This window comes from Sapajus apella, unplaced genomic scaffold, assembly GCF_009761245.1.
Source record: "Sapajus apella isolate SASKATOON/1434 unplaced genomic scaffold, GSC_monkey_1.0 scaffold33, whole genome shotgun sequence".
NCBI lineage: Eukaryota > Metazoa > Chordata > Mammalia > Primates > Cebidae > Sapajus > Sapajus apella.
The window spans coordinates 13,363,034-13,378,910 of record NW_022436973.1 but is presented as its reverse complement, the minus strand read 5'-3'; the positions used below and the strand labels follow the sequence as shown (position 1 = coordinate 13,378,910).

Genomic DNA, 15,877 nt, shown 5'->3' with positions numbered 1-15,877 from the left:
TTGGATGAATGAGTGGTCTGTGATGGGTACTTTCCACTGAATTGCAGCCCTCTGAAAATGTTAAATATAAGAAAAAAATACTACCATGGGCATTTGGTGATGGGCATCCAGTCAGCAGCATGTTAAGAGTCCAGACATAAATGAAAAATGAATTACCACACATAAAGACCTATACAGGAGCCATGGGGTTGAGGTCTAGAGGGCTGCAGGGGTGCTCGACAAATAATGAATGACTAGCTTCACTGGAGTCTTATTTACTCTCAATTGGTGACATTATCTTCAGGTAAACTATCTTGTCTTCTTTAACCCTATGAGCAGCCTGAGTAAATACTTCCTATATGAATTTTCTCATTGCTTTTGGCTTTCATTTTTCTTCAATTCCCTAACAAGGATTTAAATAGAATCAAGACATCGTTATATAAAACTTCTTGTATGGCCTTCAAAGGGACTTTCCAAGTTAACAAATAACTATTTTTTTTCTAAAAAATGTATAAGTAAAAGCCAATTCATGAAAATTTGCTATTTACTCTTCATTCTTGCTATTTGTTGCTTTTTATTTTGTGCAATATTTAATATTTACTGAAGGATATCATGAATGATACAATGAAAATGTATTTGCACATTACCCATCTTGAGAAATAAAACCTTTTCAATTCAGTTGAAGTCCCAAGAGGTCTTATCCCTGATTATAGAACTCTTTCTCCCAGCTAGAAATAACAACTTCCTTGACTTTGGAGATTATAATTCCTATGTGACTCTTTATACTTTTCTTCACATATACTCATTCCTTAAAATATACAGTATTGTTTAAAAACTTATGGTCTTCATGTAACTGGTATCATAATTTGGATATTATTTTGCAAACTGTTTCATTAATATTGCATTTTTGAAGTTTAGCCTTACTGATACATGTGTCTGTTGTATAGTATTTCGATGTATGACTATAATATAATATTTTCATCCACTTCATTTTTTATTAATATTTATATTCTTTGCATAGTTTATTCCTACTACGAACAACATTTTATACAAGTCTCCTTGTGGATATTGCAAGAGTTTCCCTAAAGTGGGAAATTAATGATAACATTTATACTACTACTAATTATAAAATCTGCAACATATCAAAAGCTAAAAATGTAACTTCTAAGTATTTCACATATATTAAATCACTTTATTATCCATATCAGTGCTATGAGAGATAAAATTATTGTCACCAATTTACAGATATAAAAAACATAAGTGGGCAATTGCTGGATGAGATGCAAATTTTCAATTTTACCAAATATAGCAAATAATTCTTCAAAGCTTTTAAACAGTTTCCACTCTCATTAGTGGTATATAAATACTAATATGTATTCTTGTAGCACTTAATCATGTCAGGTTTTCAAAATAGGATTTAAAAACCTTTATAAAGACAAATAACATATATTCATGTATTATTTGTGTAAATGCTAAGAGAGAGATATCAAAATAAATTCTTCCTTAGGCATGGTGGAAAAGGAAGGAGATCACAAAGGTTGGGAGATGAGAAACAGTAAAATGCCCTTAAGAGAGTCAAAAACATTATTGATCATCTGGCACATGCCTGTTCAAGGAGTCAAGCCATACAACTACAAAGTCTTTGTTTTCTCAATGCTTAAGGAGCTATTGAACACCACAGGGGAAAGTCTGAATGAAAAACCCAAGGATAGAAAATCCCATCGCCTCCCTCAATGCTTTCCCAGCTTGAACATTATAATTTCTCAGTGAGTGATGTGCTCTGAATACTTTCACCTTTTCCTTTTAGTTGTGGGTCATAAAAGAGGAGTTTTTACCTCCTTTAATTGAACAATAGCACAGAGAAAAAACTCAGTTCTTTTTTAAAACCTAAAATGTTCGCTTTTCTCCAGCATTTATTAATTTTCTTGCATGTCCCATAAAAGGAACGAATGTTTATTATGCATGCTTGATTGCAGGAGAGATATACTCAAATTATGAATGCAGGAGATTAAGGATCCTTACAACCATGGTCACATCAAATGAAAATACAACTTTTCAGCTCACAGAGGCTGTTGGAAATGCCATTTCCACTCATCAATATTAACACTTGAAGCACAAAAGGAACTTAAAGTCCCACCAAATGAAAATTCCCACAGTGTGGGAAGTGGGCTTTATGCCACAGGGATGGCTGATTCTCTCCTCATCAAAGAGACCCTCTGTGTTCAGCAGATTTCAGAAATTCTAGCATTTTTGTAAGGGAGTTATGCAAACATTCTTGACTAAGTAAAACAGTTAAGACTGGTTTTGCAAAGAAATAAAACTTCAGTCCATAAAATTTTAAGATATGCTCACAGCAACAAAACTATACTTTAGTCACACACCCTATGTTTTTATGGGAAATTCCTTTCCCCACTGAAAACTTAGAGGTACTATCACCTCCATAAAATACTACCCACCCCCTAATCCTCAAAGGGAGAATTTAGGAACTCTGAAAGTTCTGATCCTTTACTGAATTTTATAGAAGAAGCTTTATGAGGCCATCAACTACCCCTTCTGATTCACTGATTCTGGAGAAACATCAACAGCAAAAATAAAAGTTTCCTTCTTTTGTTTCTCAGTCCCACCGAGTTTGAAAAGGTCTCAGTTCTTCAAACATCAATCTGGATTACTTAGTGGACACAATTTAAAAGATAAATAAATACATCTTCCTGACATTCCAGTTATAAAGACACTTCCAGGTTTGGTGTCAGTTATTGGTTAAATCCCCTCAGCTCAGGGATAGAATGTATTTTCTTCCCCTCTTTTAAAACAAAGAAAACTTATTTCACGGTGGATGCTTGCTTATGGAGGGATCAGTTTCCAAGCAATTTAGTGATTATAAGCCAGTCCTTATTCTCCCATAAAGCTACTCAAAAGTTGGGCAAAGTTCGCCATGATACTCAAATGAAAGAGAAGGAAAGAAAGAGTAGCTCATTTAGGAAATGCATTGCCCTTTGTCTATGTCTTAATTTAGCCAGTGTGTCTATTCTCCATTAGGACATTTGTGTCTGAGTTCTCCTAAGTTACCTGAGATCTTAGACTGTAACATGTGACTCCAGAAGAGCCTGTTCAATTAAAGACAATGCCAACTAACAAAACTTCAGCTCATGATGTATTCAGAAGTCAATGTCTGAAGTCACTATATTTTTTAGCACCAAAAAAAAAAACATGATTTTGAGAAGCATACTATTATTCAAGAGTGTGTTTATCCTGTGATAAGTTTCTGGAAGCATCATTCGATACTTGTCTTCTTTTTACATGGAGTGGAATGTTGGGGTCCAGAGACAGAAAAAATAGGGAAGGAATGTGAAGCGCTAAAAACAAGGGAGAGAAAGAACAGAGAGAGAATCAATGAAAGAGACAACAATTAAACAGGTCTTAAAATGTCTCATTCCTCCCTAATAAATTAGCATATATAGGAAATCTCATTTTCCCTTAAGGAGCATGAAGGTAGGGCATGAAGGGCGAATGGCTTAGTCCATTTTCTGCTGCTGTAAAAGAGTATCAGACTGGGTAATTTATAATGAACAGAAGCTTCTTTGACTCATGGTTCTGGAGGCTGGGAATTCCAACATCTAGGGGCCACATTGTGAGGGTCTTCTTGCTGTGTCACAGCATGGCAGAAGGCAACACAGGGTAAGATACAGAGAGAGAAAAGGGAGGCCAAACAGGTAACTAACCCGCTCCTGCAATAACAGCATTAACCCATTTATAGGGGCAAAGCTTTCATGATCTAATCACCTTCTAATAGTCCCACCTGTTAATTCCATAACAACGTCAGTTAAATTTCAACATGAGTTTTGGAGGGGACAGTGAAACCACAGCAGTGGGAAGGACGGTTCCTGAACCTAAGGAAGCCCACAAGTGAGGCAACAAATCCAACTTCAAGAGTCAAAAATTAAAGCTAATATTGCTGGCTGTTGTCTTAGTTTGGGATCCCCCAGAGGCAGACCCTGATGCTGCAATTTGAGGACAATTAGTGTGTCTTGGAGGCAAAGGAAACACAAGTACGACAGTGAGGAAGTGAGACACAGAAGGGAAATCAACCATAATAATTATAAAATCCAGCCAGCACTGAGTGACTGAGACTCAGTCCTATTGGATAATTCTGAAAGTTAGTAGAACAGATGCCTCAAAGATCTTCCCTTTCTGCGGGTAAGAGAGCTGGGATACTCACTGGCTGCTGCTTCTAGGGGTATTCATTTTGACACTTTCAGCACTGTCTGTGAGCAGGCTGAGCCAGGCTTGCTCACCAGAGAAAGCCCTCAGGCACAGTAATACTGATGGTGGTGGTTGAAGTCTATGAGAATATGCTGAAGTGAGGGGAGGGAGGGTGGATGGACACCAGCAGTGTCAGCTATAGTTGTACAGGGCTAAATATAAAGAAAGGTTCTCCAATTCCCACTTTGCATCACAACCCAAAAAGTGGCTGACTTCTATGTTCCACAAGCTATTTGATAGATACATCACTTCATGTGACAGATTATTAAGCACAATTAAACAGGGGCCAACTGAATTTTAATACTGCCTCCTTTAATGACTTAGCAGGGCACAAAAGCTCTAGAAATACGAAGCTGCTCCACCACTGGAGTTACAGAGGATGGACGTGTTCTGCCTTTCATTACTCAAGACAGATTTGCAATGATCAAGAGGCGTCCTGTGAATGCAGTTTGCAAAGGACTTAGGCACATGTCATCTCCTTTGTTCTCACCACAAGGCTGCAGGGTGTGCAGATGTGAGGATTATTTCACTGGTGAAGAAGCATCCTGAGAGGTTACACAGTTCAACTAACGTCACACCAAGAGGTATAAACTTGACCCACTTTCTTCTTTCTCTTTTCTTCTTTCCACTATACTTTGCTTCATTATAAGGCTACTGCCAGTTCAGAGAATATTTTAGCTAAAGTTAATTTAAGGCCTCCAAGAATATTTGAAAGTATGTGCTATATCTAAAAGTATATAAAAATGAGAAAATATAAAAGATGTGTTCCAGTTTCTGACACACTGATAATTATAATATACAGATACAATGATGACCAAATCTCTAATATCTGTCATCTGAAATTGATCCTAGAGCACTTACTGCTTGGAGAGTATTAAATACAAAATGAGCCTGAACCTTTCCTTATGGCATCATTGCCAACTGCATTTGGAGAGTCTTCTAGGTTCACAGATTTTTGACTCACTTTCTTTAGCACAAGCTTGGGAAGTAAAGTCACACATTTACTCACATTGCACTCAAATGTGTGGAGAAAAGATGGCATCTTTATTTCTCTAAAATGGACTTTTGTCTTCTCATAAGTGCCATCTGCTGGTCTGTATGTGTATGTCCTTATGAACGTACAAGTAAGTTCAGAGGCATCAGAATTCTCAAACTTTTGGGTGAAGCATAACATATTTAAAGGATTGTGCAAATGTCTTAAATGTACATCGCCATGATTTTTCACAAAATAAACACACACAGGGAGTCAGCACTCAGAGCAAGAAACAGAACATCATCGGCACGGCAGAACCACCACCCCCAACACCTCTCCGTTACTATATCTTGGAGTGGAAGTAATTGACATATTGCAGTCCAGTAAACTAGGTTTAATTTCTTAATCATACATAAACTATTCATTATGTAAAACTCCCAATCTGTCAGACCGTGCCACTTGCTCTCTTCTCTGCCCTCAGCAGAAGAGCATCTGGGCATTTGGACATGGAGGACATAGGGCACAAGCATCTCATGGTCAGGGAATGGGGAGGAACATCTCAGATCAGCATTCAGAGTTCATTCTGGCCCTAGGAAAAGAGTCAAGCACACCCTGCTCTCACCAGCTGCTGGTAGGTGTCACTCAGGTAATGCACAGCTGAACAGAACCCAGTTATCTCTCAACTACATTAGCTCAAATGATGCTGTGAATTTCTCCCAGTACAAGGTCATAATCCTAACCCAGATTATTCCAAGTTGGTGCTTCCTTCCCCCACCATGATAATCCTTCTGCAACATCCTTGACCATTCACACCATTATTCCTATTTCCCCTCTATAAGAATATGTGGGTTCACCCGGATCCCATTCATGTCATTTGGGAACTGAGGACAGCCTGAGGACATTCAGTGTCAAGCCCTCTCTCCTTGTGCCTTTATGACTGTGACATTTCTCCCTCCCAGGATCCCAAATGGGAAATAGGTCTTGAAAGAGATATCAGAGGCCAGGCACGGTGGCTCATGCCTGTAATCCCAGCACTTTGGGAGGCGGTGCATTACGAGATCAGGAGTTTGAGACCAGTCTGGCCAACATAGTGAAACCCTGTCTCTACTAAAAATACAAAATATTTACTGGGCTTCATGGTAGGCACCTGTAATCTCAGCTATTCAGGAGGCTGATGCAGAAGAATTGCTTGAACCGGGAGGTGGAGGTTGCAGTGAGCTGAGATTGAGCCATTGTACTCCAGCCCAAGCAACAGTGCAAGAATGTCTCAAAAAAAAAAAAAAGAAGAAAAAGAAGAAAAGGGCTATCAGACACATGTCTGACCATACATCTCACCATTACATCTGTCTTTGGCCACTGTAAGAGCACCATTGCCCATTGCCATATTAAAAGTGGCCACATGCAGAGCCTGCCTTCCTTAGCATCCATGCAGAAGGCCCAAGGAAACAGGCTGCAGGCCCAGTAATCTGGGGCTCCTCTATACTTTTCTGGATGAACTTAACCTGCCACATTCCTGGGAATAAGAACTTCAGGAACTGACATGTTCACTCCCTCCAACATCTGCCTTCCTTCCTCTTATGACTTTGGATATATAAGTCATGCTCTTCAGGCTTCGCTCTCATCTATATTGTATTATATCCTATCCTATCCCATGGGGCTTTTCTTCAACTGCATATCCAACCACTCCTCTCTTAGTGGTCCTAGTCAGGAGGGGTCTTCTTTGCTGTAGAAGAAAGCCTGTGATCTGAGCCTAGGGATACAACTCTTAGTCTGCTCAATGGGGCCTAAAGAACCCTTAGAAAATATTTTCTCTCAAAATAGAGGCTGACTCTCAAGATTCTTATTAAACAACAACAATTTTGCAAGTCATGTTGTTCTCTCTGGATTTCCACTGTAGCAAATCTCATCTCTCTTCATCCTCCCACCCACTGCTCTCCATTTCACCATCTTCCCAAGGAAATGGATGCTTCAGGCCGACTATGGAGAATGCCATATACTTGGAAACATAAAAGAGAAAAATGAATGTCTCAAAATATTAATCCCAACATACACAAAGTAGTAAATTGCATGAAGAGTAATTTTAACAGTTCCCCCAATATTCCTGCATTTATGCATAACCACATACTGTAACTAAAGAACTCGAATTTACTAGCTTCAGAAGCATTAAGATTTGGAAAAAAAAAAAAAGAAAAAAGAAAAAGACAGCAGACATTCCTGTGTATATATACAATCCTTTATAATTTAAAGATGTTTTCAATAAATTATCTCATTTGATCCTCACAAAGTAAGTTTTGCTGTCTTCATTTGGAGGCTGACAAAGGCTAAACTATTTGCCACCAGCATATAGTGATACGATTAGCTCAAAAAATAATCTTTTATTTTGAAACACACTTTTCATGTAACTCTGAAGGTAAAAACTGAAACTAGGAGTTTGGGCTAGACTCACAGCTTTGAGAAGAACCTTCTTTGTGAACCATTTTCATCATGAGATGTAAACCAAATAGCAGTCCATTATCCTTTGGGAAACTCTGAACATTGTCAAAAGTCTCTAAATTCATATGCATCAGAATGTTCTTAAAATGTGTGCGCCATGGTTGTGGGAGGTGCATCCTTCAAGAGTTTAATAGCACAAAGTAATGTTTTCCTTCCTCGGGCAATAACCAGAGGCAGGACTTGGGAGTCTTTCTCTGGAGAACACAAAAACTTGGACTCTTTTTGGGACACAAGCATGAGCCCCAGCAGGTTTTCAGTGTTCTAGATGCTGTGTCCATACAGAAATCAAGGATAAATGGCACCTCATAAATTCTTTTAACAAAGAGAAGCTGGGATTGTATCTGTGAGCTTCTGTTTTATGCATTGTACTTACATTCCTTATCGTCAAATATCAGCAGTGTGTAATTCACAGCCATTTTGGAAGTTAAGCTTGAAGGAATCATCTTTGTTCATATCCTTTGGCAAAACAGACCAGAGACAATAATTATGGTGTGAAAAGGAGGTCAGAAGGGCCGGGAGCAGTGGCTCACACCTGTAATCTCAGCATTTTGGGAGGCCAAGGTAGGCAGATCCCTTGAGGCCAGGGGTTCTAGACCAGCCTGCCCAGTATGGTGAAACCCTGGCTCTCCTAAAAATACAAAAATTAGCTGGTGAGGTGGTGTATGCCTGTAATCCCAGCTACTCAGGAAGCTGAGGGAGGAGAATTGCTTAAACCTGGGAGGTGGAGGTTACAGTGGGCCAAGATCACACTACTGCACTCCAGCCTGGGTGATGAGAATCTATCCAAAAAAAATAAAAAGAAGGGTCACAGACCTGAAAAAGGAGATGGATGGCGCCTCAGTCTGGAGTATGATGTATTGAGAGCACAGATGGCACATGGAACATTCTAGCACTCCTCAGGCAGGGTTCTCAGAATACCTGCTGACATCACAGAGGGATCAGATTGTAGATCAGTGGACAGCAGAGGAAAGGGGACCTTGTCTATGCCATGTGAATTAGCCAAAAATAACTTTTTAAGTCTGTAATTACATAGCATCTTCCTCACAGACAGCCTTTAAAGGACAGCATCATATTGTCCAAAATAAGTGGGATTTCATGTCTTTCTTCTGTTCGCAGGCTGCCCGTTTTGCCAGTCTGACAAATAATTTCTTAGTGAAGTGCTTATTTCAGACTGAACCACAAGATGTCAGCCAAAGCTTGGTCATTTTGAATTTTCCTGGCTCTTGAAACAACTACATTTTTTCACTTTTACGACCAAGAGAAAATTTGAGAAGCTCATGACCCCTCATAATTAGATGCAGCAGCCACAGCAGATGCTTGTCCTGGGAGCTCTTCATGCCTGTTCCCAGCCTTCTTCAGTGGAGACTGCACAAGATAACTCAAAACTGGCTCCTTTCTGTGACATCATCCAGGAAACTGCACTCCAAATGTGGGTGTGCACAGATCTCCACCACTGGTCCTTGCTCTCTCCTGTCTTTTTTCCTCCTCCTCAGCTATGCTCTGGGGCAGTTGAGTAATCCTGCGTGCCTTGGGAGATGACCATTCAGGAATGAGATCCTACCTTTCCTTTTCCCAGGCATCCCCAACCTTATGAGGGATTCCCATCACCTGGCTTTACAGAGAAGAAGGCATCTCTGTCATGAACTCTTGTTTTATCAGGTTGAAACTCATACTTCCTGGGAATCCCCCACTTCTCTCAATTCTTTCACACGCTGGGGAGGGGACTACAGAGACCTTTGGGGATAGTACCGAGATGTGTCTCCTCTTGGCTAGCCCATGGGAGGGACTGGACTCAATGGTTTGCAACCCTTTTTAGAAGGTTGGCATTTAACTCACTTTATCCTTAGGTTTAGTTCATTGATGCCTAGGTGGAGCCATGGTGAATGTCCTCCTCAACATCTTTTACATTTTACACTGATAACAGTTATTAAAAAGAGCTTCACGTTTGGCTGGTGGATCAGTGTGCAGTACTTAAGAAAAGAGAAAAACTCTAACCTATTTTGAGTACTTACTCTTTCATCTAGTTGTCACTGTAAGACAGTGAAGTTGTTATCACTTTCGCTTGATAAATGAGGAAAATTTGAGCTCAGAAAGTATTCAGTAACCTGTTGAGGGTCTTAAGAGTTAGTGAGTGGGACAGAAACACAGATCTGATTCTAGAGCCCTTTTTCTTTCACTCTTTCCTTTTGAAAAAAAAAATACCTTTACTCCTTCTGCATTTGTTACAAAGTGGTATCTAGTAAGTGGTCCTGAAAACTTTCTAAATAACTAGTTTAAAATAATCTCTGAAAATTTATACAAACAAAAACCTTCCTTGAAACAGTATAGACTCTCTCTTTCAGTAGGCTACTAGACTCTCAAATCACCCATTTCAATCATTTAGAGCTGCCATTGCCTTTGGCCTCCTGGTTTAAACTAGTCTGAATTGGAAATACAGGCAGCTATTAGTAGGGATAAAGACAGTGAATGTCCAGGACAGAGCTGAGATGCATTTCTAGGTTTGAATGGAATCAGTAATAAAAGTCCAAAGTAAATGATTCACCATTCACTCTTCAATGATGGATGTAATGTATTATTTTTTCTTTTTTTAAAAAAACAAATTTAAAAAAAAATTATTTTAGGTTCGGGGTACATGTGCAGGTTTGTTATATAGGTAAATTTTTGTTATGGGGGTTTATTGTACAGGTTATTTCTTAACCCAAGTATTAAGCCTAGTACCCAACAGTTAGATCTTTCTCTTCCTCTCCCTCTTCCAACTCTTCACCCTCAGGTAGGCCTCAGTGCCTGTTGTTCTCCTCTTTGTGTCCATGTGTTATCATTTAGCTCTCTCAATTTTACATGAGAATATGCAGAATTTGGTTTCTATTCCTATGTTAGTTTGCTAAGGATAATGGCCTCCAGCTCCATCCATGTTCCTGTGAAGGACATGACCTCATTCTTCTTTATGAATGAGGACATATGAATGAGTGTCAGACACACTGGAAAACTGACCCGTGTGTCTGACAGATGGTGAGTCCTTTGCTGTACATGGCCCTCAGAAAAATGACACAATTCTTTCACTTACACCAAAGTAAGCAAATGCTGAAAGAGCTTATAATGAAACATCACATTCCCCAATCTGGACTTAGCAACTCCACTGGCCAACCTTGTTATTATTTCTGATTTTAATTCTACTGGTGACTATTTTCCACCTCTCTATTTTTTAAACTGTTTCTGGGTATCAACTTTGGATAGTATTTATTGGCATCTCAGTATGAGAGGTGAGCTTGGCAGGCCACGAACTCCCAGGCTCTGGTGTAAATGACCACATGATCACACCAGCTACTGCAGTGACAGTCACGCAGAGGGGCTTTCCATTCTTAGCAGACCTGGGGTAAAAGAGGTCCTTCCAAGAGCTCTCACCTAACTCTGGGAACACAGAATCTTCCATTACAAGGCCTGTGGTCACAAAGCCTTCAGGATAGATACAGGCTCTTTCCTTTACTTTACAAAGCCCCAGAAAGGCTGGCACTAACATGGCATGTCATTGCCGCACTTTGAGGGCAGGAACTGGCTCCTGCTCCAGTTTGCATCCTCTGTGCCCAGCAGCTGGCCGATCTGCTCCATGCAGGAAGAGCAGGTAGCTTCAGGCTGTCCACCCAACTGTCACAAAGGGTGGGGGTGCAGAGAGCATGAGCAGCCGAGATGAAGTCCTCACAGGCTTCTTCGATTCTTTCTACTATGTGAGATATTCTGGATGTCTGAGGGATGAACAGCAAACAAAACGTCCTCTATCCATACAATGGGGACAGTAATCAGCCCTAAGAAGGAGGGAAATTCTGATGCATGCTACAACACAGATGGGGCTTGAAGACGTCATACAAAGTGAAAGAAAGACAGTTGCAAAACGAAAAATGACTACATGATTCCACTCAGATGTGGCACCTAGAGTCGTCAAACTCACAGAGACAGAAAGTAGAGGCAGGGCGCGGTGGCTCAAGCCTGTAATCCCAGCACTTTGGGAGGCCGAGGCGGGTAGATTGACTGAGGTCAGGAGTTTGAGACTAGCCTGACCAACACAGTGAAACCCCATCTCTACTAAAAATACAAAAAATTAGCCCAGTGTGGTGGCAGGCGCCTATAATCCCAGCTACTCGGGAGGCTGAGGCAGGACAATCACTTAAACCCAGAAGCTGGAGATTGCCGTGCGCTGAGATGGCACCATTGCACTCCAGTCTGGGCAACAAGAGCGAGACTCCGTCTCAAAAAAAACATAAAGACAGACAGTAGAATGGTGGATGCTAGGGGGAGATGGAAGAAAGAGCTTCACCTCCTTCCAGCATCCCTTCCACCCCACCTCTACTGCTCACACACACTCACACCCCATGGGACTCAGCCTGTAGCTTCTCCCAGCCCAGGAACCCAGGAGCTAGACAGTGGGGAGACGCACAGAACTCCCTTCCTCACAAATGAGGGAAGACTCAGTGCCCCATCACTAGTGCCATCACCCAGTCCCAGCCTAGCCGTGGGGCCCACTCCAAGGGCCCCCCTGCCAGTGCTGCTAGCACCCACCAAGGGAGAGCTGCTGGCACACAGCCACAAGTCCAGCTTTATCCACTCACTCCCTGGACACTGCCTGGAGCCCCAGCAGGTTTCATGTCCATGTCACCCCAGCCCTCCTGCCCAAGAAATCCTAAGTTTAGGAGACCCTCTCCAGCCCAGGTTGCAGGGAAAGGCAGCCCCCAAGGTCACCTAGGAGTGAGTGCAGAGGGAAGGGCATTCTGGATGCTTCGGACTTGGAAACACAGATTCTGTCTCCTACATAGTGGCCACACCTCCTGGGAGGAGAAACCCCTGCCTCATCACAATGGAGATACCCTGACAGAGGCCTGAGAAAAAGCCACCTGCAGGCTCCCGGCACCTACCAAGTTGCACCTTAGGAAAGCCTGTCCCGCTTCAACCTGCAAAGCTCTCAGGTCCTAATTTCTAAAACCTCTGTCCTTTCTCAAAGAGGTCGGAAAATAGAAAAAGAAAAAAAACAAAACAAAAAACGAACGACAACAACAAAAAGAGGCAAAGGAGGTTGAAGAGGCCAAAGGCAGTTTAGCCCCCACCCCCCCCCCGCCCCAAAAAAAGTGCCAGACACCTGATGCGGAGTTTGGGGTGCTTGACCCTCTGCATGCCCATTTAGGAGCTGACTGTGCTCAACCAATATTTACCTCTGGTCCCTGTCAGGTCTTATTTAAACAGATGTGAAAAAATAAGCCTTCCTCCTTCCAATAAATACTAAGTTAACACTGGCAGGTTCCTCTAAGGCTCTGCTCTGCACTGGGGTCCCACAGGGCAGGCCCATCGCAGGCGTCCTCACCCTCATCCTCTCTCCACATCTGGCCAGGAAAAAATGTTCACCCAGGCCTGGGCATACCGAGGCCCAACTGCCCGGTCCATAGAGCCCTACTTCGCGACCAGGGGCCTCAATGTTCTCCTTCATCATCTGCGGCCAGACTACCACCAGCAGCCTTGCCAGGCAGTTCCTGCTGTGGGGAAGGGGCGCCTCCAACCCGCAGCCTGCAGCCCAGGAGCAACGGGGTGTTTGAGAAGTTTTTCCCTCGGGGCCTTGTTATAAAGGGAAAGGGGAGGGGGTGAAGATCTGGGCTCAAGTCCCTCGGGGGCAGTAAACCCATAGGCGACCCCAATCCAGTTGCCGCCGAGGACCAGCACTTCATGCCAACGCCAAGCGGGGCCATGGAATGTACCAGCTGCCCGGCCAGTCTGGTGGGACCTGAGAGGGCGCCTGGGCACTCCCAGACAGTGCCTCTTGCTGGCGCCTGGTGGCCTTTTGCTGCGGTGCCCCCTGCCCAGGATGTGAGAGCCGCCTCCTGGTCCCTGCTGCATCCACCCACTGGCCGTGGGAGGGGGAAGGGGCCGCCAGGCTGTACCCCCAGATCCCAGCAATGGTTGCCCCGCAGCCCCACGCCCCCGCTGAGACCAGAGGGGAAGGCTCGGAGCGCTCTGGCCGCAGGTTCAGCACCACTCCATCTCGTCTGGGTACGCACGCGTCTACCCCGCGGGTAGAGCCAGCAAGTCAGATAGCCTGGGCCCAGCTCACCTGGACAGGGCGTGGGGCTATTCCAGTGTTCTGCCTAAGACGCCAGCCGCCGCTCGCTCAGTCTGGGAAGCCTAGCTCCTGACGAAACCGCGCAGAATCACACACTGCAACTAATAATGGCCCAACAACTGCTAAGGAGCTCCCAGGCTAAAGGACAGCGTGGCAAGCCCACAGGGCCTCCTCTACCGGGTGCACGCACACTCACCTGCCGCCCCTGACCCCTCTGCTTCCCCTCACCAGAGGCACTCATTCACCTCTTTAATCATTGGAGCTGGAAAAGCTTCCCAGAAACAATGAGCGGCGGGGAGAGAGGGAAGATAAAGCTGTGACAGCTCCGAGTGTGTGGGAGGCCCTGTTCCCCCTGGCCCTGGCGCTGGGACAGTCATCAGAGCTGGCAGGTGCGCCCGGGACCGGTCGTTGAGCTGGTCTCCGGAACCAGGGCTGGAGCCCTGAAAGGCGTGGCGCCCGGAATGCCCCGCCTGTAATCCAGTACTTCTGGAGGCCAATCCCAGCACTGTGGGGAATCCATTGGGTGGGTTTAAAAAATTAACAAAAAGGCCAGCGCAATGGCTCACGCCTGTAATCCCAGCACTTTGGGAGGCCAAGGTGGGCAGATCACAAGGTCAAGAGATTGAGACCATCCTGGCCTACATAGTGAAACCCTGTCTCTATTAAAATACAAAAATTAGCCAGGCATGGTGGCACATGCTTGTAGTCCCAGCTACTCAGGAGGCTGAAGCAGGAGAACTGCTTGGACCCAGGAGGCGGAGGTTGGCAGTGAGCAGAGATGGTGCCACTGCACTCCAGCCTGGCGCCCAGTGACATACCAACTGCTTCTCAAAAAGAAGTAGGATCAGGCGCGGTGGCTCATGCTGGGTGTGGTTGCAGGTGCCTGCAGCCCCAGCTACTGGGGAGGCTGAGGCAGGAGAATTGCTTGAGCCGGGAGGCTGAGGTTGCAGTGAGCCAAGATCTCGCCATTGCACTCCAGCCCAGATGACAGAGTGAGACTCCGTCTCAAAAAAACAAACAAAAAAACAAGACAAGAGACACAAACTCTAACTGCAGACCTTAACAATATTAAAAGGATAAATGAGGCCAGGCACGGTGGCTCATGCCTGTAATCCCAGCACTTTGGGAGGCCTATGCCAGTGGATCAGGAGGTCCGGAGATTGAGACCATCCTGGCCAACATAGTGAAACCCCATCTCTACTAAAAACACAAAAAATTAGCTGGGTGTGGTGATGCACACCTGTAGTCCCAGCTACTCGGCAGGAGGCTGAGGCAGGAGAATCGCTGGAACCTGGTAGGTGGAGGTTGCAGTGAGCTGAGATTGTACCACTGCACTCCAGCTTGGCGACAGAATGAGACTCCATCTCAAAAAAAAAAAAAAAAGATAAATATTAGAACAACTTTGAAATTTGAGATAAAGTGAACAAATGCATTCAGCAAACACAGCTTAGCAAAATGAATAGTCATATATGTGTAATTGAACCTGTAATTAAAAACCTTATAAAGAAAACTAGTCTCACATGGCCTATTAAGTGAATTCTTTCCAAATGCTTAAGGAAGAAATAGCACACATCTTACATAAACTGTCAGAAATAGGAGAAGAAACAGTTTCCAAATTCTTTAACCAGCATAGCCTTAATATTTCATATTGAAACCTAACAGGTCATCACCAGAAAGGAAACTTACACTCCACTTCCTCTTGTGAACGTGTAAGTACAAAACTACCAAATGAACTATGAGCAAACCCATTTCAACCACATATAAAATGGGGTTGATCATACATCACAACCAAGTTGACTGAATTCCAGAAATGCAATGTTAGTTAACATTCAAAAGCCAATCACTGTAAGCTACAACGTAGAAAGATAAGAAAAAAAATGCTCAATCATCAAAGAGAAAAGCAATTGATAAAATTCAGTATCCATTCATAAATTTGAAAACGAGCTAGCAGAGAGGAAGCAACATTCCCAGTTAAACACTCCTGCAGTTGACAATAATGACACAACTTATTTGCAGCTGAAAGATAAAAGCTGAAGTAAAATCTTAAAACTTTTGAGAAATCTATGGTTTTCAGC

At 43.3% G+C, this 15,877-nt stretch overlaps 1 long non-coding RNA gene across 1 annotated transcript; it reads right to left on the bottom strand.

Moving 5' to 3' along the window:
• Positions 1–954: 954 nt before the first annotated feature.
• LOC116562899 lies at positions 955–10,348 on the bottom strand. Its single transcript, XR_004274122.1, has 2 exons — positions 8,519–10,348; positions 955–3,332 (listed from the first exon to the last, which is right to left on the bottom strand). It is a non-coding gene; the product is annotated as an uncharacterized LOC116562899 (long non-coding RNA).
• Between the last annotated feature and the right edge of the window lie 5,529 nt (positions 10,349–15,877).